The 17036-nt window shown below is 43.6% G+C and overlaps 1 pseudogene; it reads right to left on the bottom strand.

Annotated features, from left to right (window-relative positions):
• Positions 1-6218: 6218 nt before the first annotated feature.
• Positions 6219-7544, bottom strand: LOC143663353 (large ribosomal subunit protein uL4 pseudogene; annotated as a pseudogene).
• Positions 7545-17036: the final 9492 nt, after the last annotated feature.

Here is a 17036-nt window from a genome sequence, read left to right as displayed (position 1 = left end):
GAGTACCCAGAACTTGAAGTCCAAATTATTTAAGTTACCAGGAACCTAAGAATTAACCTACTGTTTTTGTTTCTGCATTTCAGCTGTGGCCTTCCTTTCTCTGGTGGTTGGAAGAAAAGGTCCAATTTGGAAAGAAGGGGGATAGTAATAAATGAAAGGATTTCTTTTCTCTGTCTCTCTGGCTGTCTCTGTCTTTCCCTCTAAAAAAGGAATTAGAACACATAAATCATTGGCAATTTTATTTAAATCTTGAGTTGTACTTTGCCACCTGTTTACATCTGTTATGGAAGTGAATTTATTAAAAATCCAAACTACATGAGAACATAATAGAAAGCCTGTATATTAAAAATGTGATTTTATTTTATGCATTCTGTTTTGTTACCTTTGGAGATTTAATACATAAAAGAAAGTTTATCCTTTCATTGATATTTCTCCACAATGGTGGTTTTTGAGTCTTTTTAGCAGTAAAATTTTTTTTTAATGTGAAATCATAATGGGTGTCAATAGCTGTGTAGGAAACCACCTTAAAACTTAGTAACTTAAAATTGAATGAATCGCTTATTCATTCATGAAGTTGCAGTTTTGACAGGTTCTGTAGGGACAACTCATCTCTGCTCCACGTGGTGTCTCAACTGGAGCTGGAGGGTCCATTTTCGAGGTGGAGCACAAATCACACAGGTGTTGGAAGTTATTCATTGTAAAGACTTTGACTGTTACAGGCAAATTTATCTGAAGTTAACTTTGGTGTAACGTTTGAGGTAGACATCAAATACATAAATATTTCTTGAGTGCTGTGCTGGTTTGAAAGGAAGTATGCCCCTAAAAAAAGCCATGTTTTAATATAAATCCCATTTCATAAAGGTAGAATAATCTCTACTCAATGCTGTATGTTTGAAACTGTAATGAGATCATCTCCCTGGTTGATGTGATTTAGTCAAGAATGGTTGTTAAACTGGATTAGGGGATGACATGTCTCCACCCATTTGAGTGGGTCTTAATTGGTTTATTGGAGTTCTATAAAAGAGGAAACATTTTGGAATGAGAGATTCGGAGAGAGAAGGGAATGCTGCAGCATCACAAAGTAGAGAGTCCACCAGCCAGTGACCTTTGGAGATGAAGAAGTAAAACGCCTCCCGGGGAGCTTCATGAAGCCGGAAGCCAGGAGAGAAAGCTAGCAGATGACTCTGTGTTCACCATGTGCCCTTCTAGCCAAGAGAGAAGCCCTGACTGTGTTCGTTATGTGCCTTCCCACTTGAGAGAGAAACCCTGAACTTCATCGTCCTTCTTGAACCAAGGTATCTTTCCCTGGATGCCTTTGATTGGACATTTCTATAGACTTGTTTTAATTGGGACATTTTCTCGGCCTTAGAACTATAAACTAGAAACTCATTAAGTTACCCCTTTTAAAAGCCATTCCATTTTGGTGTATTGCATTCTGACAGTTAGCAAACTAGAACAAATGCCGATTCCTCATCCCATGCTTTCACAGGGCAGGAAATCTGCTGGATACTCACGAAGTACCTGTAGGTTTGATCTGACTAGTTAACTTAGCTCAGGTGAAATATGAGCACATATTAGTGAAGATCCTGGCCTTGTCCTATGATAATGGATGTAAAACATCTGAACACTTTGCAATTTAGATGATATTACTATAAAGTCAGTTTCTCCCAAGTCAAGTGCTTCCTGCCCCCCTGCTGGAGTGTCCTGCCACAGTGGGCAGAAATTACATTTATGTTTATTTATATTTTCTTTAAATTAAAAAATGTATTGTTGTTTACCTATCATACAATTTTTAATTAACCCCCCCCCCTTTTTTTTTTACATGGGCAGGTACCAGGAACCCAACCCAGGTCTCCGGCATGGCAGGCAAGAAAGAACTCTGTCACTCAGCCACTGTTATTCGCCCAATTAACCATTTTTATGTGTACAATTCAGTGGCATTAATTTGTTACATTTGCAATATTGTGCCACCATTGCCACCATCCATTACCCAATCTCTTCCATCACCCCAAACAGAAACTCTATACCAATGAAGCAGTAAATTTTCATTCTTCCCTCACCCCTTTGCCTGGTAAACTCTGATCCGCTTTGTGTTTCTATGAATCGTCCCATTCTAGGTATTTCATATCAGTGAGATCACACAAAATGTGTACTTTCTTATCTGGCTTATTTCACTCAACATGTCTTCAAGGTTCTTCCATGCTGCAGCATTATCACAACTGCATTCCTATCTATGGCTAAATAATGTTCCTTTGCATGTGTATGCCCCATTTTATTTGTCCATTCATCTGTTGATGGACAGTCGGGTAGCCTCCACTTTTTGGCTATTGTGAGTAATGCTGCTATGAACATTGGCGTACAAGTATCTGTTTGAGTCCCCATGAAAACTATATCTTAATCATCCTTTTGAGCTGCCACATTCCTCTCACCAGCTGCCTAGTGAAGGCTCAACAAATGTGGGTTAACTGAATCACATTCCATAATCCTCTGCTTTGGGCAGAGTGATGCAGAGTGAGATTCCTAAGAATAGATTCAATTTTTGGAGACTTCTGAGTGTTGGCATAGTGTCCTGGGCTACATTTGGCCTTTCCCTTTTCTCTTTTTCTCCCTTTTGGGAACCCCAGTGTTCTGCAGCTGTTAGATTAGCCAGCCGTCTGGGCTGCCAGATGAGTAGAACAAAAGATATGACTTGGTAAACATTCACATCTGTACTTCTCGAAAGCAAACATAGCAGATGCTCATAGCAACGGGACTCTCCTGCTCAGGGCAGGGGAAATATACCATGAAGGGGAAAGTTTCCCTTCTAAGAGCTGACAGAGCCACTTAGGGATGGCAAGGAACAATGTGAAACAGAACATAACACATTGATGAACTGCAAAGCCTCAGAAAAGTCACCAGAGATGTTCTAACCTATATAAATACTCTGCTTGCAAATTCCAGGCACAGCTTTGGGCTTTAGTTGGATGATTTTTTTTTTCCAGTCTTCCTCAGGAGAGAGGGCTTCGAAGACAAAAGAGGCCCTGTGGTTTTCTTATACCCCAGGAGGTGGGAGCAGTCCTAAGGCATTCCCTGGGCTTGGCCAGTTCTGGCTCTCATCCCATGCTTCAGCCCAGCCTTCCTGGCCCCTACACAGAGGCTTCTTCTCTCCTCTTCGAAGGGTGCATGTAAGTCACCTGCCCCTAGCCTGCCATTGCCATCTCTCTCTTGCAGGCTTTTAGTCCAGGGCCTGGCACTGAGTCAGATAAATCAGAGTTTGTGAGATCGGTAATTTCCTAGCTAGGAACATCCACTCATTAATAATAATTACAAGCTTGGATTGATTCCTTATCGTGGGTCAGGCACACTCTTCCAGGTCTTTTCCTATCATTTAATTAAATTTCATTTCATTCTTACAACAACCCCATGAGGGAGGTACTATTATTTATAGAAGAGGATGCAGAGGCCCAAGAATGTTAAATATTTGCCCAGGGTCCCCCAGGCCCAGCCAGGATTTGCCCCAGGCAGTCTTATTCTAGAGCAGCATTCTCACCTATCATGGGCTCTCGTTCTGAAAAGAGGAGCTGAATTGTGTAGGGACACTAAAGGAAAAGAAAGCAGGGCTTTCCTTTTCTACATCATAATTATCTTCTATGGGCCTCAGATATAGCAAACATTGTGTGTGTGTGTGTAGGGAATGGCCCCCAGTTTCTGTTTGGGCATCCATCTCTCCATGTGGTTCTATTTATGGTTCCTTGGCCTAGACCTCACTAATCAAAACTCTGACTATTACATGACCATGCCTGGCCAATTCAAGGCAATGAGATTTGATTGGCGACTTTCATTTGAACCTTCAGGGAAAAAGGCTTGCTGTTTTCTCATTCATTGTGAGCTAGGGATAATGTCGTCTTTGCCAGTATTGGCAGCCATTTTGTGGCTGTGACCAGAGATCCAGACCGAGAATGGAGTCAATACATGAAGTAGAGCCAAGATGAGAGAAAGGAGAACCAGATCCTGACCTCAACTGTTGAGCATCTTGAACCGAGCCGTGTACTCTTCACTTATGTGTTCTCATAAAATTTCATTTTTGCTGATGTCAGTCTGGGACAATTTACTGTTGCTCGCAACCAAAAAAAATTCCTAAGGGATAAATTAAGTGTTCAGTAAATTTGTGGCTCATGCCACAGTCTTGGCTGTAATTGGGCAATTAAGGAATTCCCCATGTCCACATGGGGGCTCAGGGGTTTGGGAAGGACTGCAAGAGCCTGGGGGAAATGAATCGAGACCACTGTAATAGTTTTAGTCAACTCTTGTGTAAGGCTTACTAAATATAAATACCATTTTTAGAGCTTTCCCCTATATTAGCTAAGTTAAATTACCATTATCCCTATGACAATTTTTTTTTCTTTAATATGGGGTACCAAATGCACAGAGAGGTTGGAGAATAATATCCAAGATGACACAGCTAGTAAGTGGATTGGTTGGGTTCCAACACAGCTGTTTGTCTCCAGGACATGCTCTTAGCATTCCGTCCCACTGCCTTTATGACCTGCAGCAAAGGAACAGAGGCTCCAAGAAGCTTCATGGATCACAGGAGCATTCTTGTGGAATACAAAGTCTTTAAAAAAAATTTTTTTTTAAATTAAATACAGAAATGTGTGAAAATTCCTAAAGGCAGTTAGCTAAGGAAATTCTGAACCACACAAGTAGAGACAAAGACTTCCATCCCTTTGGCTTCTCCTTGGACTTGTTGATTGACCCATGCTTCTGAGAGGAATGAAAAAACAGAGGGCCATAGACAGGCACCAATGGGGCCCCTCTGCTCAGTCCAGTTGCTCTTCATGCTCTATTTGCCTTTGTCTGTCCTATCTTGTTACTCCAGGCTCTACCCTTCCCAGACCCTGGCTTTTGCCCACTGAGCCTTCCCTGGCAGGATCTGCCTGCCCAAGGCCTGCAGCTGGCACAAAGGCCTGGGCCCAGCCCCTGTGAGGACCAGCTCCACAGAGGCTTTCAAAACTGGAGGGTGGGGGCTGGCTCTCCTTCCCCTCTGATTAGCCTGGGCCTACCTTGGAGCCTGGGACTCCATAGATGCTAAATGCTGAATGATTACAGAAAGATTATTATAGAGGGGCTCCTGCTTTGTTCACTGCCCCTTCCCCTACCCTGGCCATCCCACTGGATACAGTTTGCTTTATCCCCAGAAACCAAGAGCTGCCTTGCATGGAGCTCAGCTGTGTGCCAGGCACTGTCCTGAGTACTTAACATAGCTGCAGCCCTCAAAGCAACCTTAAAGGAAAAATTACAATTTCTCCCAAGTCTTTGTTTGCCAGGGCCGCTATGACAAATACAGCACAATGGGTTGGCTTAACAACAGGAATTTTTGTCTCATGGTTTTAGAGACCAGAATCTCAAAATCAAGCCTTCCATGAGGTTATCCTTCCCTGGCCCCCCACCCCAATTCTGGTGTTGGCTTGCCGCAATGCTTGGGTTCCTTGGCTTGCCTCTCTGCTTCCCCTTACCTGGTGATCTCTCTCTCTTTGTGTCTGTTCTTCCAGTTTCTGCTGACTTTCAGTGTCTTCTTGTGGCTGTCTCTGACTCACTGCATCAAATTTCTTCTGCTTATAAAGGACTCTAGTAATGCATATTATGGCCCACCTTAATTCAGTTGGGCTACACCAATATTCACAAATGAACCTACACCTTAACTGATAATATATCTTCAAAAGTTCCTATGTACAAATGGTTTCACGCCCATAGCAACATGAACTAAGATTAAGAGCATGCTTTTAGTTGGGGAACATCATCCAATCAACCACATCCTATTTCCCAGATGAGGAAACTGAATCTCAAGAGGTGAACTAGCTTCTTTAAGGACATAGAGCTGATATGTGTTAGGTTAGAGATTGTGGGCTGGAGCCCTACTTCTATGGAAACATCCTTGGAGAAAGACCCTTCCTTAATTTCTCGCTGCTGAGATGCAACCTCAGGCCCTAGCAGTTGCCTACCTTGTCCCTGTGCTGGCCCAGCCTGTTGAATACCACCCTTCTCCACCCTTCCCCTGGTCCACCTTACTCCTCCATCCTAGGTCTAGAGAAGTTGCAAATGGTGCTGGTCATCTCCAGTTTCTTTCCTGATGCATCAGGGAACCACTATGTCCTTTTCTCTTTCTCTTTCAATTTGAATCTGGTCTTTATTCAAAATAATGTGTCCAAAATGATTTTGAGTTTTATGGAATAAGCAATTTAGACAGTAGGCTTCTTTTCTTCTGTGGTAGGTTTCTTTTCTGCAGGCTTCTTGGTAGCTGCAGCCTTCTTTCCCAAAGGCTCCTGCTTCTGTGGCTTTTTCTTAACACCAACAGCCTTCTTTCCTTTCTTTCCCACTACAGACTTCTTGCCTGGAACCCCCTTCTTATCTGATTTGACCTCTAGCGCTACTACATCTTTATCCACCCTGATTTTGTGATTCTTGGCCTGGCAAAGAATGGTATTTCAGTGCATAGTCTTTGCATATGGGTTTAGTTTCAACATGATTCTCAGGTTTTTCAGTGGATTCTTCTTTAGGGCTCTGCTCTGAAGCTCCTTGTGTGGTGCTTGGAGGGCTCTTTGGATCTCTGGGCTTTTAAAGATTTTGCTAAGGTCTGTATTCATCATCTGGTGCATGGGAAAGTTGCAGTCACTTGAGGGAGGCAGCTTTACACCAAATGCCATATAGGTCATCTAACTGTGGGAAGCACTTTCAGTCCAAATGCAGAAACTTCCCACATGCCCACCAGGAGCAAGTTTCAAGAAGTTCAGCTTGCTTACATTAAGCAGAGTAATTCCAGAGATGTTTCTGAAGGCCTTGATGATGCCATTGTCCTCATTATAAATGATGCATGGCCCCCTGCACTGTGTATGACAACAGTTTCTCATTTTTCACTTGCCGGCTCTCATTCACTGAGAAATGTAGCTCTTTTTTTTTTTTTTTTTTTATACTTGGTCTTCTTGTTGCCTTCAACTTTATCTTTGACCACGAAAGGAAGTTCAAGAACTTCCTCAATACGATGACCTTTAGCTATGACCAGCACTGGTAAGGCTGAAGCAGCCAGGGCTGAGCAGATGGCATAATCTATCTGTGTTGTGTTTACTCTACAGTACCATTGATACCGTGTTTTGGTTGGTGTAAACATGTGGCCACCACAACACGTATTTCCAAAAAACAACCTGGCCAAACTGGTGAGTCCCACCACCTTGAACTCTAGGAATTCCAGCCACAGCTCTACCTGTGCCTGAGGATGCAGCACTGGTTTGATGACCTGCTAACTCACTGTCAGCATAGGGCTGTCTATTGTTTCTACACAAGTTATTGTGAACAAAGTTCACAATATCCAGTCTACTGGGAGGCTTACAGACAGCTCTCCCAGTACCTATGAAATGGTTCTCTATGCTACAGGTCAATGTAGTATCCAGCCCGAGTCCTGGGACTTCTCTTGAACATGATGCCTTCAGTGACTGGAAAAGCTTGGGATTCCAAAGCCATGATATTACTTGGGCTTGTGTGGTGAGGATTAGCACTCCTGGCCAACTCATGATTATCTTTTAGAGAAGGAAAAGGATGGACTGTAGACATCTCCGAATAACCCTGGGACTTATTCTGGCCAACAGTTCCAGGCCACCCCCATCAGACCTCTTTCCAGAGCAGCCACCAAGAAGTCAAATCTGCTGGTTTGGCTTATATCCTTCCCTCTTGTGGTAGTTAGACTCATTTGTCAACTTGGGCAGGTGAAGGCACCTAGTTCTGTTGCTGTGGACATGAACCAATGGTATGTGAATCTCATCTGTTGCTGATTACATCTGCAGTCGGCTAGGAGGCATGCCTGCTACAATGAATGATGTTTGACTTAATTGGCTGGTGCTTCAATGAGAGAGCGCAATGTAGCACAGCCCAAGCAGCTCAGACCAGGCCTTTGGAGATGTAGAAAGAAATCACCCTGGGAAAGCTGTTGGAACCCAGAGGCCTGGAGAGAAGGGCAGCAGAGATCACCCTATGCTTTCCCACATGAGAAAGAACCTCAGTTGAAAGTTAGCTGCCTTTCCTCTGAAGAACTAACAAAATAAATCCCTTTTATTAAAAGCCAATCCATCTCTGGTGTGTTGCATTCCAGCAGCTAGCAAACTAGAACAGATTTTGGTACTGGAGAGTGAGGTGCTGCTGTGGTTTGTGAATACCAGATATGTTGGAATGGTTTTTTGGATGGCTAAGGGGAAGATTTTGGAGGAACTGTGAAGAGAATGATGGAGAAGTCCTGGAGTACTTGAAGGGACTGTTGGTGTAAACAGAACCACTGCCAATCTGGACAAAGGGGGACACAAAGGGACAAACTGGAGTTTGCAAAGTGAGAACCATGGAAGCTCTGGTCTGAAGTCAGGAAACCTCAGCCAGGAGAGTGGACCCACCCATATACATGGAGAGAGTGAGTTTTCTCTGAGGGCAGAGGATGAGTCTCCTATCTCGTTGCAGTGGAAGAGTTGTGCAGCCTCAGGCCTTGGAAAATGTACAGCACGCTCCTTGGGGACTGAGGAGAGCCTGGCTGCCACCACATGGAGGGGTTGAGCATGTGCCGCAGAAATGGCAGAGAGCCCAGGGATGGTCCCAATGCTTGGAGAGAGTGGTGCCAAGAAAAAGGTGGTCTCCTCAATGTTCCCGAGGTTGATTTTGAAAGAGGTGGACCACTGCACAGGCCCTTGGAAAGGATAGGGCTGCCACTTTCTAAAGCTGAAGGATAAATGACTTTCAGACTTTGAATTCCAATGGTGTTTGCCCTGCAGGATTTCCTTCCAATTTCTCCTTATGGATCCTGTGACTGTCCCACCTTTGCATATTGGCACCAGACAACTTGTTTTGAGATTCACAGGTCCAGAGCCAGAAGAGAATTTTTTGCACCTTATTATTGTTTAAGGTGATGCATGTAGTTGCCAAGTTGACAAGGGGTGGACATGTGGTAGTTAGATTCAGTTGTCAACTTGGCCAGGTGAAAGCACCTAGTTCTGTTGCTGTGGACATGAGTCAGTGGTACATGAATCTCATCTGTTGCTGTTTACATGTGCAGTCAGCTAGGAGGCATGCCTGCTGCAATGAATGATGTTTGACCTAATTGGCTGATGCTTCAATGAGAGAGTGCAATGTAGCATAGCCTGAGCAGCTCAGCATACCTCATCTCAGCACTCGCAGCTCAGCCCAGGCCCTTGGAGATGCAGAAAGCAATCACCCTGGGGAAAGCTGTTGGAATCCAGAGGCCTGGAGAGAAGGCCAGCAAAGATCACCCTATGCCTTCCCACGTAAGATAGAACCTCAGTTGAAAGTTAGCTGCCTTTCCTCTGAAGAACTAATGAAATAAATCCCCTTTTATTAAAAGCCAATCCATTTCTGATGTGTTGCATTCTGGTGACTAGCAAACTAGAACACCTCTTTTCATCCTTCCTCTGTTTTTTTTTTTTTTGTCCCTTTATGACAGAAACTCTCAGCAATGGACAAGGAGAGGGAGGAGAATAAAGAAGATTGATTTAACAGGGAACTATATGTTGTATGCAACAGAAAATCCAACTCAAACTGGCTTAAATAGTTGAAGAGATTTTTTGCTTGTATACTGAAAATCCTGGTGGTTACAAAGATATAGGTGAGGTTTGGTCCAGCAACTACCTGATGTCCCCAAGGACACTGTTTCTCTCTTTATGCCTCCCCCAGCATGGACTGGCAGTTCCAGGCTCTTGCTTCATGGTAGCAAATAGCTATACCAGTGTCAGACTTCACAGTCTTAAGCTATACTCTCTGGGTGGAGATACTCCATCTTCTGGTAGCTTCTACACTTTTTTGAATGATACCTTCTCATTGACTCAAACTGGGTAAGATGTTCTTCCCTAAGCCAACCACTGTGCCCAAGAGGAGAGTCTATCCTATTGACTTAAGTCAATTGGGTCCCATCTCTGGAGGATGAAGTAGAGTCAATGTCACCTAAAACACGTGGCTTGGACTGGGGAGGGCTGAATCCCCAGCATGCTGTTGGCAGGAAAGGGGGGACCAGATACTGGGGATGCAACAGATTGATGTCCATCATACCTGGATGCTCCATAACCCATGTTGGCAGCATCCAGGTGACACAGTTATACTTAATAATGGAATGGGGCACATGCTTTTCAAAACCTTTCCCAAAGCATTCTCTATCTCTCCTTCCTTTCTTTTTTTAGAATCTCAGGAAAATCTGTGTACTACTTATAATGAGTCTGCATTATTTTCTATGTTTTACAAACAAAGCAAGGAGACTTGGAGAGGTCACCAGCCACGAGTAGCAGGATATAGACTTGAACCATGCTTTTTCTCTCACTTATACTCTGGTGGGCTGTTAGCAGCTGACAGAATGTGGTGAGCTTTCTGATAAGTGTCACCTGTACCCCAGAAGATGGTTTTAGTGAAGAAGTCTACAATGTCTACAGAAAATTGCTCAGGGTCTAAAGACTGAGAATTTGGACACCAAGGTCACCAGAGGACAGACAGGGTGTGGGATCAGTAAAGAGTCTAGAATAACTTTCTCTGGAGTGCTGGCACTGGCCAGCTGACCTGTCCAACCCCACAGGCATACCTTTCTCCATTTCAGTTAATTCTCATTATTCACAGGCACTACATTCTATATCTGGTCACAATGTTTTCATGAAATAATCAATGCATAACCTTATTTTATATGTATTTCTGTTTCAAGACATCTTATTTAATATATATTGTTGCTTCCTTAACATGGAACTCATGGCCAACAGCATTATAACTCATGTCTAAATGAACCTTACCTAATCATCTGTCAGAAGAAGACACCTAAAGAGATGTCAACCCACTCCAATACAGGTGTTAGGGTCACCAGCAAAAGCATGACTTAGACAGGCTCTGATGGAAAGGTGATTTACTCACATAGAGAAGAGACAGAGGAAGGTCAGCTTCACTAGTGGGCATTGGAGGAGTGGGGAACTCCTTGGGAAAGAAGGAATTCTTTCAGCTTCCTGGATTGTGAGGCCAGGTCCATATCTGAGCTGTTTCCCCAAACAGAGCTGCCAAGTGTGGCCCCCAAGCAGAGTCGCCATTACACCTGGGGTTGACCTCCTCAGGTACCATTGCTTCCTGGAGGCAGTCCTCCACCAGGGGTTGATGCAACCACCTTGGTGAGCTCTGAAGGTCGTGAGCTCAGAAACTCTCACACAGACATCTGCGGAGGGTCTCTCCTGGCCCCTCAATTCAGCTCCTCCTTCTTAAGTACCAAGCAGGGCCTTTTACATTTCTGCCAAAGAGGAGTGAAGGAGACATGCATTAGGAGAAGCTCAGAGGTGAACTGGAAGAGCTATGGGCCTCGGGGAATCACTTAACTAATCTAAGCTTTGGTTTCCTCAGCTGGGGAATGGGGTTATTAACATTTGTGCTAACGGTCTTGCAGGATTATTATGTTTAAATCCCATCTTCCTTTTAGGGAATGCTGAAAATTGTCCTGAGCTTCCTCATCTTTTAAAATAGGAAATACAATGCCTCCATCAAAGAGTTGTGCTGAGGGTTAAGTGAGGTGATGAAGGCAAAGTGTTCATCACATGGTGGCAATTAGGATTTGGAAATGCTACGGTATTTTGATACCCAGGATTGTGGAAGGAGTCTCTTTTCCTTGGAAAGGACCTTGGATGTGAACTGGAGAGGAACTAGGGATTGAGGCACACTTCTGGTGCTGAGCTTCCAGAGACACAATTCAAGACGTAGGACATGCCCTAGAGAATGTCAAGTGCAAATGCAGTGAGGAACGAGGCACTCAAAGGCCTATCCTATGGAGCTCAGAGAGCTTTGCAGTGGTGAGACCCCAGGTTGCAGAAAGGGCCAAAGAATCCAGGCCCTGACACCACCCCAGCTGGTGCTTCTCAGGGGGCCATCTCATTTAGCTAAACGTTGTGTTAAGGTAGAACTGGGATCCCAAATGTTCAATTGCCTGATGACCAGCTTTTTAATTCACACACCTGGAGCTATTTCCTCTGAGGCACACCCAGAGGGCCAAGTAAGTTAAGTGTTTGGGCTTGTATACCCATCACTTTCAAGCAGTTAACTAATAGGTGAAATAGCCGACTGCCTAAGTTCTTAGAAGAGTGGGTGCCTGTCTGAAACTGTTGTGTACCCCATAAAAGCTATGTTCTTAAATCCTGATTCAATGTTGTTGGGTGGGATCTTTTTGACTAAGTTCTTTTCATGGAGATGTGACCCACCCAATTGTGGGTGGGAACTTCTGATTAGATGATTTCCATGGTGATGTGCCCCCACCCATTCAAGATGGATCCTTTACTAGAGTCCTATAAGTGGGGACAATTTTGGAAAACCTTCAGAGCTGACACAGGGAGAGACATTTGGAGATGCAGAAAGAACCCTCCCACACCCACCCCAGGAAAGAAAGCCAGCAGACATCACCATGTGTCTTCCCAGCTGACAGAGAAACCCTGAATGTCATTGGACCTTTCTTGCGTCAAGACACCTTTCTTTGGATGCCATAGTTTGGACATTTTTATGGCTTTAGGATGGTAAACATGTAACTTAATAAATTCCCCTTATAAAAGCCAACCTATTTCTAGTATGTTGCATTTCCAGCAGCATTTACAAACAGTGCCATTTCTTGGAATGGCTGGAGGTCCTTAAAAAAGCATATTTCTGGGCCCACCCCGAGTCAGAACAGGCAAAGAATGTACTGGAAATAAGCATTTGCAGGGACCACCCCATATGGTTCTTCCAGCTTAAGAACAATTGACCAAAGGAAATAGGAAATGAGTATTTCACTGAGCACAATCTGAGTGCTAGGCCCCTTGCTTCCAACTCCCTTTCCATAGAACAATCCACTTCTCTCAGGGCCACCTTCATGACCTGTGCAGTTACACAACTGGAAGAGTCCAGCCCTAGGTTTCATGCTCTATCTGTTCTCATCTTGAAATTATTAATAAGTTTTGAACAAGGGACCTCATGTCTTTATTTTGTACTGAGCCCTGCAAATTACATAGCTGGTCCTGTCCACTATATGGATGAGAAGTAGAGAGAGGACAGGCTTGCCTAAGGCTACGCACCTATTAAGTTGAAGAACTGGGTTTGGAATCCTCATGTGCCTGATTCCAAAGCTTGCTCTGCCCTCTACCCCATGACTATGAGACCCAAATGGAATGACTCTAATGGTAGGGTTTTAAATAGCCTTGTTCTTGGGACCTTGGAGGATTTAGGGTGAGGAGATGGCCTTCCCGGGCATCTTCAAACTCTATCAGGTATGTTTTCATCTATGCTGCCTCCTCATATGAATGTGCCAATGTATAAACGTACTCAACTTCAGGTTAGAGAAGATTCGATATAGTTCCAGTTCTGGCTGTCCCAGATGGAGGGGTGGGAGTATGGGGGTGGGGGGTAGGAGTCTTCTTTTCCCTTTTTCTCGCTTTAGATTTGCTATACAGAGAAGACAAGGCAAAGAGGTGGAACGGGAAATGAACAGTCTGGAGCTAGATATTGGGTCCAAAGGCAACTCTGCCCCTTACGAGGTGAATGGTGCAGAGTCACAAGTCTCTGAGGCTTTCGAGTCTCAGGGTTTTCTTCTCTAAAATGGGGTGATGTGAACACATGCAGTTTCCAAGGTTGACGTGAAGATGAGATGATCTGGTATAGCTGAAAATACTATGTAAAGGGCAAGACACACTCTGCTAACCTTCATCCTTATTACTCTTGCTAAGGAAATGGTTTGGCCAGAAATAAGATTATCAGGGCCATGCACAGCTCACTCTATTGTGGATTTCCCCTCAGGGCTGGTACCTCTGGTGGCCCCAAGGCAGAGCTGGAGCTCAGGCTGGCAGCGGGGAGGAAGAAGTGGAAGGGTTTGGGATGCTATAGGGATGGGAGGTTGTTTATGTCCACAATGGAAGGTAAAATCCATCTGTGATGGAGAAAGGATTCAGCACAGAAATGACTCAGAAGTGCAGAAACAGGCTTTTAGATGGAGCAGCTTTTACTTAGGTAAAGATCCCGCCCCTTCTTACATGTGAGCTGAAGATGAAGGGGTGATTTTGAAAAGTTGCAAGGGACAGAAAGTGGGGCCCAGAGAAAGAAGTTTGTAATTCCTCTGAGACTGGGTAGTCTCTTTGTTTAGTTGAAAGCAGGATTTTGCTCAAAATCTTTGCTTCTAAAACCAGGGGGGTTCAGAGAAGTCAGTCCTCTGAAACATCTGGGGGTAAAGAGCCAAGGACTCAAGGGAACAGAAAGGTTATAAGGTGCTGAAGTCAGAGAAAGGTAGAGGACAGGATGAGGCAGATGGTCAGGGTGGCTCTCAGCCTGCACAGCCACAGCTGGATCCTCCAGAGGCTCAGCCCCTGTTGGGCAAGTTCCTGTGTGAAAGCACCACATTGAGGAGCAGGTGCCAAGGGCAGCTTTAAGCAGGTGGCCCTACCTGTGGGTGCATGAGCCCACACCAATTAGGCTCAGGTACAGAAGGTTTTTAAAAGATTAATACTTGCCTGGTTCTAGAAAGAAGTCATTTTTACTGAGTTTCTCAAACTGGAGTCCAAGGATTCTAGAACTTCTACGGATGAGTCTCGGGAGTTCATAGAGCCTCTGTGAGAATATTTAAATTTGGGGTTTTCTTATTGATAGCAGCGTTTAAAAAAATTAGCCAATCTATGCATATTCTGGGTCATCTGGATGAATGACCTTCAAACATTTTTTTGGCAGCCATCCATAGAGCTAATCCATTTTACAGGGTGACCTAATTTCCATATACTCACATTCACACGCATGTGAATAGACAACGGCTTAGTCTATACCAGTGCAACTGTACCAGTTGTGAAAATATTTAAATATTCCCAGCCAGTTGGTCAACAGCTCTGAGCCTCCTAAGTGCCACCACCTTCTTTACTCTCTTGGTACCTACTCTGGAACCCCCCACCCCCAACCTTCTCAGGATACAGCAACCAGCACAGCTTGGGGGAGTGGGGGAGTGTATCAGTTTCCTGTAGCCGCTGTAACAAATTACCACCAACCGGAGGGCTGAAAACAACAGACATTTATGAGTGTGCAGTTCTGAAGATCACAAGTCCATATCAGTTTTCCTAGGCTGAAATCCAGGTTTTGGCAGAGCCGTACTCCCTCTGGGGACTTTAGAGGTGAATACGTTCCTTGCCTTTTCCAGTTTCTGGTGGCTGTTGGCATTCCTGGGCCGCATCACTCCCATCTTTGCTTCTGTAGTGGCACCGCCACCTTCTTTTCTGTTTGCCTCTCTTACAAGGACACTTGTCATTGTCATTGTATTTAGGCCCCATCCAGATAATCCAGGATAACCCCTTCATCTCATGATCCTTAATGTAATCACATCTGCAAAGATCCTTTTTCCTTTTAAGGTAATATTTATAGGTTCCACCGATTAGGACCTGATATCTTTGGGGACTGTTTATTCAGCCTGTCACAGTGAATTTCCAGGACGCTGTCCCAGGGGTAATTCCAGCATCCATTTTAGTTGATCAACCCTGTGTGTATATATATATATGCATGTGTGTGTGTGAAACAATTTCCTGTGTACAACACTTATTCCAACACCAAGCAATACACTCTGATATTTACTTTTCTCTTTAATATCATTAAATGTAAAAGTACTGGCTACAATAAAACAAAAAACAAAACAAATAACAAAAGTGCTGGCTACAACCCATTAAAACCATTTCATGACCCCCTATTAGGTTGTGAAGAGTTTGAAAAACATGCTGTGACCAACTTACAACCTAGTAACCTAATAGTCCCACACGATTCCTCAGCCTGTGTTTGTGCCTTTATCACAGTAGCACAAAACAGAAATTATTGTGGGATAATGAGAAAAGAACAGAGGGAGCACTGATATGTAAATGATGAGTTTATAATAAACAAAGGCTGATTGGCATAGTGAACAAGTGAAGATTTGACAGTAGTTTGGATGGCAGAAAAGGTTGGGAGAACTGAGTCCTCCCATGGCCCACGAAGGCATAGACATGCCAAACTCAGAAGAAACCATGTATAGCAGTTCATACCACAGTCATATTCTATGCAGCAATATAAAATAACTTCTGCCACATTAAATTAATATTGTAAGTTAGGATTTTGTACTTTTGTTTGTACTTCATTTGTAAGATTCTTTAAGTTTTACAAATAGGAGCTGTAAGCCTACAGATTTTTTTAAAAACTTTTTTATTGTATAGTATAACATATAGACAAAGCAAAGAAATAAAAAAGCAATAGTTTTCAAAGCACTCTTCAAAAAGTGGTTACAGGATAGATCCCAGAGTTTGTCATGGGCTACCATACGATCCGCTCATATTTTTCCTTCTAGCTGCTGCAGAATATTAGAGGCTAGAGAACTTAAATACTTTATGATCACAAATCAACTTTTTTCTTTCTTTTTTTGTGAAGAATAACACATATACAAAAAAAAAAGCTATAAATTTCCAAGCACAGCACTACGGTTAGTTGTAGAACATATTTCAGACTTTAACATGGGTTACAATTTCACAATTTTAGGTATTTACTTCTAGCTGCTCTAAAATACTAGAAACTAAATGAGATCAATTTGATGATTTAGCATTCATATTCATTTGTTAAGTCCTATCTTCTATGTATAATTCCACCATCACCTTTGATCTTTCCATATCACTCATTGGGGTTGTTGGGGCTATGGCAATTCTAAAGTTTTGAAATCGGAAGGGTCTGTCACTAAAATGGGGTAGGGAGATAGAACTACCTAATGTCCTGGAGAGGCTGGGCTAGGTTTCAGGTCTTATCTGGACCAGGGACCCATATGGAGGTTGTAGGTTTCTGGAAAGTTACTCTAGTGCCTGGAACCCTTGTGGAATCTTATACATTGCCCTAGGTATTCTTTGGGATTGGCTGGAATGGTCCTGGTTGGAGGTTGGCAGGTTATGACAGGTAGCAAGGTCTACCTGAAGCTTGTATAAGAGCAACCTCCAGGGTAGCCAAGCCTATGGATTTTAAAACTAGCTTTTGATTTGTATGTATTCAGATGATATAAA

Source organism: Tamandua tetradactyla, chromosome 19 (genome assembly GCF_023851605.1).
Source record: "Tamandua tetradactyla isolate mTamTet1 chromosome 19, mTamTet1.pri, whole genome shotgun sequence".
Lineage (NCBI taxonomy): Eukaryota > Metazoa > Chordata > Mammalia > Pilosa > Myrmecophagidae > Tamandua > Tamandua tetradactyla.
The sequence above is the reverse complement of the archived record's forward strand: the minus strand, read 5'-3'. Positions and strand labels throughout refer to the sequence as shown.